The sequence below is a fragment of the Salvelinus sp. IW2-2015 genome, unplaced genomic scaffold (assembly GCF_002910315.2).
Source record: "Salvelinus sp. IW2-2015 unplaced genomic scaffold, ASM291031v2 Un_scaffold2569, whole genome shotgun sequence".
NCBI lineage: Eukaryota > Metazoa > Chordata > Actinopteri > Salmoniformes > Salmonidae > Salvelinus > Salvelinus sp. IW2-2015.
The window spans coordinates 1-12,555 of record NW_019943879.1 but is presented as its reverse complement, the minus strand read 5'-3'; positions in this window follow the sequence as shown (position 1 = coordinate 12,555).

Here is a 12,555-nt window from a genome sequence, read left to right as displayed (position 1 = left end):
GGTGGGTGGAAAACTGTGTCTTTAGTAGTTCTCCCTCTCTGTCCAGCCGCTTCTGTCTCAGTACAGCCACCWCAGTCTTAGAGCTCTCCCGGGCTCTCTGGAGCTTTCCCACCTCTGTTGTAAGGTCAGCCAATTGTGGCTCTTGTGGCTCTCTCTCTCCTGCTGCATGTCCCTCAGCGGTGCTGTGAGGCCCTTGTCGTCTCCCTCTCTCTGCTAGCTGAGGGCCCTTTAAGGTGTGGGTATCTGGCTMCTGTTTGCTCACCTTTTCCCTGAGCAGCACCAGTTCTCTCTCCATCAGGGGGAACTTCTCTGTCAGGTGTTTGATGGTGGTGTCTCTGTCCCTCATGGCTGCCCCGGTGTTGAGGAGGAGCCTGCTCTGCGCTGAGGAGGTCGCTCTCCTCCAGGGGCATCCTCGATTGTGTGGGTAGAGAGGTGTTGAGAGTAGGGATGGTGCTGGTTGAGTCTCTCTGGGGGAGGATGGGTCACTAGTGGTGTCCTCTCTCTGCTCATTCCTTAATGGMCTGAAAGTCTGTTTCAGACGACCTGGCACCATGACAGTCCCAGTCTTGTAGAGGTTGATTGTTATCATGGTGCTATCAGGGTCGTTTGTCTCGCTTACGTTCAGCTTCCATTACAGTTCCCTCTGTCTTAATGGATGGGTAGTGAGAGCAGACTGCTGAGCGCCATGTATTTGGCTGGTCAGTGAGAAAGATGAGATTCCTCACATCTCCMTGTTTGTAGAGGTGTGCGAAAAGAGTTTCTAGCCTCTTCTTTAGTAGGTTGTGTTGAAAAATGTTCCTATTTTTATTTTTATTTTTTACCTCTGGGGGGTAGAGAATGGAATCAGTACTGAAGGGGAGGGGGGACATGGTGCCTGTGGGTTCTGCTGTGCCAGCTGCTGCTGGTGCTGCACCGTTGGCATGGTAACCATTTTTGGTTGGGAGGGAAACTYCTGCTGCTGGTGCTAGCTAGGTCTAGCTTACCTCAAAGTAGAAAAAGTAAAAAATAAAACAGAAAATATGTGTGGAGTCTGTGCCCGTTTTGGTTTACTCACTCAGTTTGGTCGTTTGCTGTAGTTGTATTAACTCTTCTTGCTAGATTTGTTCGAACTTGATTTTCTAGCTAGCTAGCTAGCTTGCTGGCTAGGCTGTTGTCGGTTAATGTTTGTCTCTTTTTCAATTCAATTCAATTCAAAGGGGCTTTATTGGCATGGGAAACACGTATTTACATTGCTAAAGCAAGTGAAATGAACAAACGTGAGAAGACACAAAACAATATCCAACAAAAAATGATTAGAAATTAACAGTAAACAATGCCTCAAAAAGGTTTCTAAAAGATAAAGACATTTCAAGTGTTATATTATCAGCTATGTACAGTGTTTTAGCAATCTGCAAATAGTTGTAGTACGAATAGTAGGAAAGATACAGTTGAAATCGGAAGTTTACATACACCTTACCCAATACATTTAAAACTCAGTTTTTCACAATTCCTGACATTTAATCCTAGAAATATTCCCTGTCTTAGGTCAGTTAGGATCACCACTTTATTTTAAGAATGTGAATGTCAGAAATAATAATAGAGAGAATGATTTATTTCAGCTTTTATTTCTTTCATCACATTTCAGTGGGTCAGAAGTTTACATACACTCAATTAGTATTTGGTAGCATTGCCTTTAAATTGTTTAAATTGGTCAAATATTTTGGGTAGCCTTCCCACAGCTTCCCACAATAAGTTGGGTGAATTTTGGCCCATTCCTCCTGACAGAGCTGGTGTAACTGAGTCAGGTTTGTAGGCCTCCTTGCTCGCACACGCTTTTTCAGTTCTGCCCACAAATTTTTATAGGTTTGAGGTCAGGGCTTTGTGATGGCCACTCCAATACCTTGACTTTGTTTGTCCTTAAGCAATTTGCCATAACTTTGGAATTATGCTTGGGGTCATTGTCCATTTGGAAACCCATTTGCGACCAAGCTTTAACTTCCTGACTGATGTCTTGAGATGTTGCTTCATATATCCACATAATTTTCCTGTCTCATGATACAATCTATTTTGTGTATGTGCACCAGTCCCTCTGCAGCAAAGCACCACCAACAACATGATGCTGCCACCCATGCTCACGGTTGGGAGGATGTTTTCCGGCTTGCAAGCCTCCACTTTTTCCTACAACACATAACGAGTCATATGGCCAAACAGTTCTATTTTTTGTTTCATCAGACCAGAGAACATTTCTCCAAAAAGTACGATCTTTGTCCCCATGTGCAGTTGCAAACCGTAGTCTGGCTTTTTTATGGCGGTTTTGGAGCAGTGGCTTCTTCCTTGCTGAGCAGCCTTTCAGGTTATGTCGATATAGGACTCGTTTTACTGTGGATATAGATACTTTTGTACCTGTTTCCTCCAGCATCTTCACAAGGTCCTTTGCTGTTGTTCTGGATTGATTTGCACTTTTCGCACCAAAGTACGTTCATCGCTAGGAAACAAAACGCGTTTCTTCCTGAGCGGTATGATGGCTGCATGGTCCATGGTGTTTATACTTGCGTACTATTGTTTGTACAGATGAACGTGGTACCTTCAGGCATTTGGAAATTGCTCCCAGGGATGAACCAGACTTGTGGAGGTCTACAGTTTTTTTTCTGAAAGTCTTGGCTGGTTTCTTTTGATTTTCCCATGATGTCAAGCAAAGAGGCACTGAGTTTGAGTAGGCCTTGAATACATCCACAGGTACACCTCCAATTGACTCAAATGATTTCAATTAGCCTATCAGAAGCTTCTAAAGCATGACATTCTTTTCTGGAATTTTCCAAGCTGTTTTAAAGGCACAGTCAACTTAGTGTATGTAAAAATGTATTGTGATACAGTGAATAATAAGTGAATAATCGGTCTGTAAACAATTGTTGGAAAAATTCCTTGTGTCATGCACAAGTAGATGTCCTAACCAACATGCCAAAACTATAGTTTGTTAACAAGAAATTTTGTGGAGTGGTTGAAAAACAAGTTTTTAATGACTCCAACCTAAGTGTATGTAAACTTCCGACTTCAACTGTAAATAAACAGATAATATATGTTGTATTTACAATGTTGTTTTGTGCTCCACTGGTTGCCCCTTTCTCATGGCAACGGGACAACACTCTGGCTGCTGTGATGGCACAGCTGCAGTAATTTCTCCTAACAGATATGGGAGTTTATCAATGCCTGATTTGTTATTATTTGTGGGTCTGTATGATTTGTGGGAAATATGTTGTCTCTATGTATGCGCTACATTTGGCAGATGTTAGGAAGTGTAACTTCAGTTTCCTACCTCCCTGCTGCCTCATGGGGCCACCTCTCTCGTTAGCAAGGCGTATGGCTCACTGAGTCTGTACATAGCGTCAAGGCTTTCCTTTCGAATTCTGGGTCAGCTCACATGGTTCAGGCTATTCTGCCACTGTGGACGTCTCTTGTTTAGGGCCAAATAGCATTCTAATTTGCTTTGGTTTTTTTGGTTGATTCTTTCCCAGTGTGTCAAATAGTTTATTTGTTTTGCTTTTCTCATGATTGGGTTGGTCTAATTGTGTTGCTGGCCTTGGGCCTCTGTTGGGGTCTGTGTTTTTGTTTGTGAACCCCAGAGTCACCACACAGCAGTGTCTGAGGGGAACCTCTTCTCTAGGTAAATCTCTAGTAGTTGAGGGCTTTGAGTTATAAAATGTGTAGGCATCTGCTATCCTTTTAGCGTGGTGTGCCTCGAATTAACAGCGTCTTTTTCGAGATCTTTTCATACTACCAGGTATGAGTCCTAATTTCTAATCTGGCATGCATTGTTTTGGAATTTTTTAGATATCTGAATGCAGTCCCCAAATTTTGGTGGTGTTTGTCACATTTTGTAATTCTTGGTTGATGAAGTGGACCCCAGACCTCACACCAGAGAAGGTTCTATAACTTGATAGAAATATATGTTATTCAGATTCCTAATTGGGATGTTCTTATTTTTTTGTTCCTTTTAATGGCATAGAAGGCCCATCTTGCGCTTAGTCTCTCTGTGGTGTTCTTCTGCTTGTCTCTCAAAGTTACCTGTTCGGTGTTGATGTTTAGGAGCCCGAGTGTATGTATTGTGTTTTCTTTGTGTGGCTCTAGGGTGCACGCGTGTTTATACGGAATTTGTATTTGCGATGTCCCTGGCAAACTGGACCTTTTTTGGACACCATTTATTTTTGTCTTACTGAGATCTCTTCTCTCGATCCTCATCGCCACCTCATTCCAGTCGTGCTTTCAGGTGTGTTTTTAACTCGGGTGGCCACAAATTCTCTGTGCTCTAATGGTCTGTAGGTAACTTGCTGTTTGTTCCCTATTCACTTCCGGCTACGAGAGAAAAGAGAGGAAGAGAGAGAATTTTTCTGGCTGAAACAAAACGACATCCAGGGAGATATTTTAACCTGAGTGTGAAAGGGACATTGGTTTGGAGGGGGAGAAAACAGAGGGATGGGTGGATGGAGGGGGGGACGCGAGGAAATTCTCACTAGTAGAGAAGTTAATAAATGGAAAACTGTTTTCCATAGTCATCAATTTAACCATTTCTCTCCATTGAGGGGGAAATACTCCTCTGTTGGACAGGAGTCTGAACACACAAGCACACACACATCACACACACAACACACAATCACCAACACACACACACACACACAGGTCACACACACACCCACACCACACACACCCATTTCTGTGAGTCACACACACCCACACACACACACACACATTACACACACACCACACACACACAGGTCAGAGAAACACCATCTGGTTTAGAGAGCTCAAGTCAGGGTACCTCAGAGTCTGGATGGAGAAAAGTATCCTACAATACAGTATATTCTCCATTTAACACAGCTTTCATAACATACTGCAAGTTCAATACAATACAGCTATTTAAAGATATGCTTGAAAATATATATTTCCCTTATAATAGCTGTTGTATACCATATAACATTGATCTAGTAATTGTGTTGCTATTGTTGTAACTCAGTCAATTCAAATAATGTTTTAGATGTTAACCTATTTGTAAACACATAAACAAAGCTGTGTTTAAAAAAACGTTTTACAACGTTTTTAACAGCCTTTTTATTTTACTGTTATTTGCAAGGGTTTTAGGAGCCCTAAACTGTGGTCCTTGACATTAGCACTACTGCTGGAGGCAGTTTGTGACAGGTCCGGGAAAGTCTGAACTACCCATGCTGCAGGCTAGTGGATCGCCCATGCTGCAGGCTAGTGATGCCCATGCTGCAAGCTAGTGATGCCCATGCTGCAGGCTAGTGATGCCATGGCCCTGCAGGCTAGTGAGGCAACAAGGTCAACTGTTTGTTCATGCCGCAACCGGCCCGTGAAGTTTCTAATCACCCATGCATTGATCTGGTAACTCTCTGTATATACGCTCCACATTGATCTGGTACTGGTACCTCTGTATATAGCTCCACATTGATCTGGTAACTGGTATCTCTGTAAATATAGCTCGCACATTGATCGGTACTGGTACTCTTCTGTATATAGCTCCACATTGATCTGGTACTGGTACTCTTGTATATAGTCCACATTGATTGGTACTCTCTGTATCTAGCTTCACATTGATCTGGTACTGGTACTCTCTTGTATATAGCTGTCTCCCCATTGATCTGGTACTCTCTGTATATAGCTCCAACCATTGATCTGGTACTGGTACTTCTCTGTAATAATAGCTCCACATTGATCTGGTACTCTCTGTATATAGCTCCACATTGATCTGGTACTTGGTACTCTCTGTATATAGCGTCCACATTGATCCTGGTACTCCTCTGTATATAGGCTCCACATTGATCTGGTACTCTTTGTATATAGCTCCACGTTTGATCTGGGTACTCCCTGTAATAGCTCCACATTGATCTGGTACTCCCTGGTAAATAGCTCCACATTTGATCTGGTAGCTCTCTTGTATATAGGCTCCCCACCATTGATCTGGTACTGGGGTATCTCTGTAAATAGCTCACATTGATCTGGTACTCTCTGTAATATAGCTCCACATTGATCTGGGTACTACTCCGTAAATAGCTCACATTGATCTGGTACTGGGTACTCTCTGTAAATAGCTCCACATTGGATCTGTACTGGGTATCCTTGCATATAGCTCCACATTGATCTGGTACTCTCTGTATTATAGCTCCACATTGATCTGGTACCTCTGTAAATAGCTCCACATTAATCTGGTACTTCTGCTGTAAATAGCTCGCAATTGATCTGGTACTGGTACTCCCTGAATACTAGCTCCACATTGATCTGGTACTGGTACTCCCTGTATATCAGCTTTCCACATTGATTCTGGTACTGTACTCCCTGCATATAGCTCCACAATTGATCTGGTACTCTCTGTAAATAGCTCCACCTTGCTCTGGGTAACTCCTCTGTATATAGCTCCACATTGATCTTGTACTCTCTGCATATAGCTTCCCCACATTGATCTGGTACTCTCTGTATATAGCTCCGACAATTGATCTGGTACTCTCTGCATATAGCTCACATTGATCTGGTACTCTCTGTATATAGCTCCCAATGATCTGGTAAAACTGGGTACTCTCTGTCATATAGCTCCACATTGATCGGTACCTCTCTTATATATCCACATCTGATCTGGTACTCTCTGTATATAGCTCCCAGTTGATCTGGTAAACTCCCTGGTAAAATAGCTCCAACATTGATCTGGTACTCCCTGTAAATAAGCTCCACATTGAAATCTGGTACTCTCTGTATATCAGCTCCCCTTGATCTGGTACTGGTACTAGCTCTGTAAATAGCTCCACATTGATCTGGTACTCTCTGCATATAGCTCCACAATTGATCTGGTCTCTCTGTATATACTCCACATTGGATCTGGTACTGGGTACTCTCTGTAAATAGCTCCACATTGGAATCTGGTAACTTCTGTATATAGCTCCACATTGATCTGGGTTACTTCTCTGAAATCGCTCCACATTGATCTGGTACTGGTACTCTCTGTAAATAGAGCTCCACATTGATCTGGTACTAGGTACTCCTCTGCCATATAGCTCCACATTGATCTGGTACTCTCTGTATATAGCTCAATTGATCTGGTACTCTCTGGTACATAGCTCCACATTAATCTGGTACTCTCTGTAAATAGCTCCTACACATTGGAGCTTGGTACTGTACTCCTGTAATAGTCTCCAATTGATCTGGGTACTGGTACTCCTGTATAAGCTCCCCATTGATCTGGTACTGGTACTCCCTGCATAATAGCTCCAATTGATCTGGGTATCTCTGTAAATAGCTCCACATTGATCTGGTACTCTCTGTATATAGCTCACATTGATTCTGGTACTGCTCTGCATATAGCTCCCACATTGATCTGGTACTCTCTGCATATAGCTCCACATTGATCTGGTACTCTCTGCTATAGCTTCCACATTGATCTGGTAATCTGCTGTATATAAGCTCCACATGATCTGGTACTCCCTGCATATAGCTCCACATTGATCTCTGGTACTTCTCTGTATAAAAGCTCCACATTGATCTGGTCTCTCTGCATATAGCTCAACATTGATCTGGTACTCTCTGTATATAGCTTCATCATTGATCTGGTATCTCTGTATATAGCTTCCCACACATTGGATCTCGGTACTCTCTGTAAATAGCTCCACATTGATCTGGTACTTCTCCTGGTACATAGCTTCCAACATTGATTCTGCTACTCTCTGTATTATAGCTCCACATGGATCTGGTACTTCTGTATATAGCTCCACATTGATCTGGTACTCTCTGTATATAAGCTCCACATTGATCTGGTACTCGGTAACTCTCTGTAATAGGCTCACATTGAATCTGGTATCTCTGTATATAGCTCCATAAAAAAACATTGATTGGTAACTGGTTCTCTCTGTATATAGCTCCACATTGATCTGGTACTCTCTGTATATAGCTCCACATTGATTCGGTAACTCCCTCTGTAAATAGCTTCCACATTGAATCTGGTACTCCTCTGTATATTTAGCTCCACATCTTATCTGGTACTCTCTGTATATACTCCACATTGGATCTGGTATCTCTGTAAATAGCTCCAAAATTGATCTGGTACTCTCTGTAAAATAGTCTCCACATTGATCTGCTATTCTTGTATATAGCTCACATTGAATCTGGTACTCCTCTGTAATATAGCTCCACATTGATCTGGTACTCCTCTGTATATAGCTCCACATTGATCTGGTACTCTCATGTAAATAGGTCCACATTGATCTGGTACTCTGTGGTAAATAGCTCCACATTGATTGATACTGGTATCTCCCTGTATATAGCTTCATCATTGATCTGGTACTGGTAACTCCATGCCCTATAGCTCCACATGATCTGGTTACTGGCTCACTTCCTGTATATACTCCACATTTGATCTGGGTACTGGGTACTACCCTGTATATAGCTCCACATTGATCGGTACTCTCTGTATATAGCTCCAACATTGAATCTGGCTACTCTCTGTCTAAAGCTCACATTGATTTGTGTACTCTCTGCATAATAGGCTCCCAACATTGATCTGGTAACTGGTCTCCCTGTATATAGCTTCCATCATTGATCTGGTGACTGGTACTCTCTTGTATATAGCTCCACATTGATCTGGTACTCTCTGTATATACGCTCCCCATTGATCGGTCTCTCTGTATATAGCTTCCACATTGAATCTGGTACTGGTATACTGCTCTGTATATAGCTCCCACATTGATCTGGTATCTCTGTATATAGCTCCACATTGATCTGGTACTCTCGTAAATAGCTCCACATGATCTGGTATCTTCTGTATATAGGCTCCACATTGGATCTTTGTACTGGTTCTCTCTGTATATAGCTCCACATTGATCTGGTACTTGCTCTGTATATAGCTCCACAAGTTGGATCTGGTACTACCTCTGTCAAATAGCTCCACATGATCTGGTACTCTCTGTATATAGCTTCCACATTGATCTGGTAACTCTCTGTAATAGCTCCACCTTGATCTGGTCTCTCTGTAAATAGTTCCACATTGATCTGGTAGCTCTCTGTAAATTTAGCTTCCACATTGATGCTGCTACTCTCATGTATATAGGCTCCACATTGCATCTGGTAACTCTTGTACAATAGCTCCACAATTGAATCTGGTACTCTCTAAATAAATAGCTCCACATTGATCCTGGTAACTGGTACTCCTGTATATAGCTCCACATTGATCTGGTACTAGTACTTCCCTGGTATATAGCTCCACATTGGGATCTGGTACTGGTTACTCCTGTATATAGCTCCAACATTTGGATCTGGTATCCCTGTATATAGCTCCCACATTGACCGTGGTACCGGGTTACTCCTGTATCTAGCTCCACATTGATCTGGTTACTGGGTATCCTGCATTAGCTCCAACATTGATCTGGTACTCTCTGTAAATAGCTCCACATTGATTCTGGTAACTCTCTTGGTATATAGCTCCACATTGATCTTGTTACTCTCTGCAATATAGCTCCACATTGACTGGTACTCTCTGTATATAGCTCCACATTGATCTGGTACTCTCTGCATATAGCTCCACATTGATCTGGTACTCTTGTATATAGCTCCACATTGAATTCTGGTACTGGTACGTCTCTGTATATAGCTCCACATTGATCTGGTACTCTCTGTTATAATAGCTCCACATTGATCTGGTAACTCTCTGTATATAGCTCCACGTTGATTGGTACTCCCTGTACATAGCTCCAATTTGTTCTGGTACTCCCCTGTAAATAGCTCCACATTGATCTGGTTTAACTCTCTGTATATAGCTCCACATTGATCTGGTACTGGTTACTTTCTTCTGTAAATAGCTCCAATTTGATTGGTAACTCTCTGCATATAGCTCCAACATTGGGAATCTGGGTACTCTCCTGTATATAGCTCCACATTGATCTGGTACTGACTCTCTGTAAATAGCTCACATTGATCTGGTACTCTCTGTATATAGCTCATCATTGATCTGGTACTCTCTGTAAATATGCTCCACATTGATCTGGTACTGGTACTCTCTTGTAAATAGCTCCACATTTGATCTGGTACTGGTACTCTCTGCAATATGACAGCTCCCATTGATCTTGTTACTCTCTGTATATAGCTCCACATTGATCTGGTACTTCTGTAAATAGCTCACATTAATCTGGTACTCTCTGTAAATAGCTTCCACATTGAGCTTGGTACTGGACTCCCTGTATATAGGTCCACATTGAATCTGGTACATGGTAACTAGCCCTGGTATATAAGCTCCACATTGAATCTGGTACTGGTATACTCCCTGCATATAGCTCACATTGGATCTGGTACTCTCTGTAAATAGCTCCACATTGAACTGGGTACTCCTGTATATAGCTCACATGATCTGGTACTCCTCTGCATATAGCTCACATTGATCTGGTACTCTCTGCATATAGCTCCAACAATTGATCTGGTACTCTCTGCCATATAGCTCCACATTGATGCTGGTACTCTCTGTATTAATAGCTTCAATTGATCTGGTACTCTCTGTATAAAAGGGCTCCACATTGATCTGGTACTCCCTCTGCATATAGCTACCACATTGATCTGGTACTCTCTTGTATATAGTTCATCCAATTGATCTGGTACTCTCTTCTAATACGCTCCACATTGTATTGGGATGCTGTCTCTGTACAAAGTCCACATTGATCTGGTACTCTCTTAACCATAGCTCACAGTTGCATCTGCTACTGCTCTGTGATATCATAGGCTCCAGCTATCTTAGATTCTGGTAACTGCTCTGTATATAAGCTCGCACAGATGTGGATTCTGGTTACTGCGCTCCTGTCGATGGATAGCTCTCCACATTGATCTGGGTAATGGTACTCTCTTGTAATAGCGTCCCAACATTGACTCTGTACTCTCAACGGCGTCTGTATACTAGCTTCCCACATTGGATGCTTGTGTATTGGGGTTCTTCTCTAGGTATATAGCTTCACGCAATTGAAAATGCTGGTACTCTCTGGTATATAGCTCCCCAATTGGATGCTGGTACTCTATGTAACTAGCTCCACATTGCTCTGGTACTCTCTGTATATAGCTCCACCACCATTATCTGGTACTCTCTGTATATAGCTCCACATTGTTAATCTGGTAACTAACTGAAACACTCCGGTCTGAGTACGAATCGTAGCTGCCTACAGTATGGGCTCGAGTACTGCTCATGCTAGGTAAGGAGTAGGCATCACGAGAGCATTTTGATCTGCTAGCTCTCTGTATATAGTCCACATTGGATCTGGTACTCTCTGTATATAGCTCCCATGATCTGGTACTGACTCCTCGTCGATATAGTCCTTAGCCACAATGTGATCTGGATACTGGACTCTCTGTAATAGCCTCCACATTGTCTGGTACTCTCTGTAACTAGCTCCACATTGACATCTGATACTGGTTACTCCCTGTATAATCGCTTCATCAATTGAATCTGGTACTGGAGTACTCCCTGCAAATAGGCTCCAACATTGATCTGGTACTGGTACTTCTGTATATAGCTCCAACATATGGATCTGGTACTTGGTACTTCCCTGGTATATAGCTCCAGCATTGATCTCTGGTACTCTCTGTATATCAGGCCTCCACATTGATCTGGTACCTTGTATAAAGCTCGCACATTGATTTGGTACTCTGTCCTGCATATAGCTCCACATTGATTCTGGTACTGGTACTCCCTGTATCTAGCTTCAATCTATTGATCTGGTTATGGCTACTCTCTGTATATTTAGCTCCACATTGATCTGGTACTGCTCTGTATATAGCTTTCCAACATTGATCTGGTACTCTCTGTATATAGCTCCACATTGATCTGGTAACCTTGGTACTCTCTGTATAATAGCCTTCCAATGATTCTGGTAACTCTCTGTTATATAGCTCACATTGACTCTGTATCTCTGTAAATAGCTCCACATTGGATCCTGCGCTACCTCCTGTATATAGCTTCCACATTGATTCTGGTACTGGTTCTCTCTGTATATTAGCTCCACATTGATCTGGTACTCTCTGTATAGTAGCCCACCATTGATCTGGTACTACTCTGTAAATAGCTTCCACATTGAGGTCTGGTACTCTCTCTGTATATAGCTCCACATTGATCCTGGTACTCTCTGGTATATAGCTCGCTACAATTGGATCTGGTACTGCCTCTGTAAATAGCTTCCACATCTGATCTGGTACTCTCTTGTAAATAGAATCTCCACATTGATCGTGCTAAACTCTCTGTATATAGCTCCACATGATTCTGGTACTCTCTGTAAATAGCTCCACATTGATCTTGGTACTCTCTTAATAAATAGCTCCACATTGATCTGGTACTGGTACTCCCTGGTATTTATGCTCCACCATTGAATCTGGTACTGGTCCTCCTTGTATATAGCTCCACATTGATCTGGTACTGGTACTCCCTGTATATAGCTCCACATTGGGAATCGGTTACTCCTGTATATAGCTCCACATTGACCTGGTAGCCGGTACTCCCTGTATATAGCCCACATTGATCTGGTACTGGTACTTCCCTGCAATATCGCTCCAGCA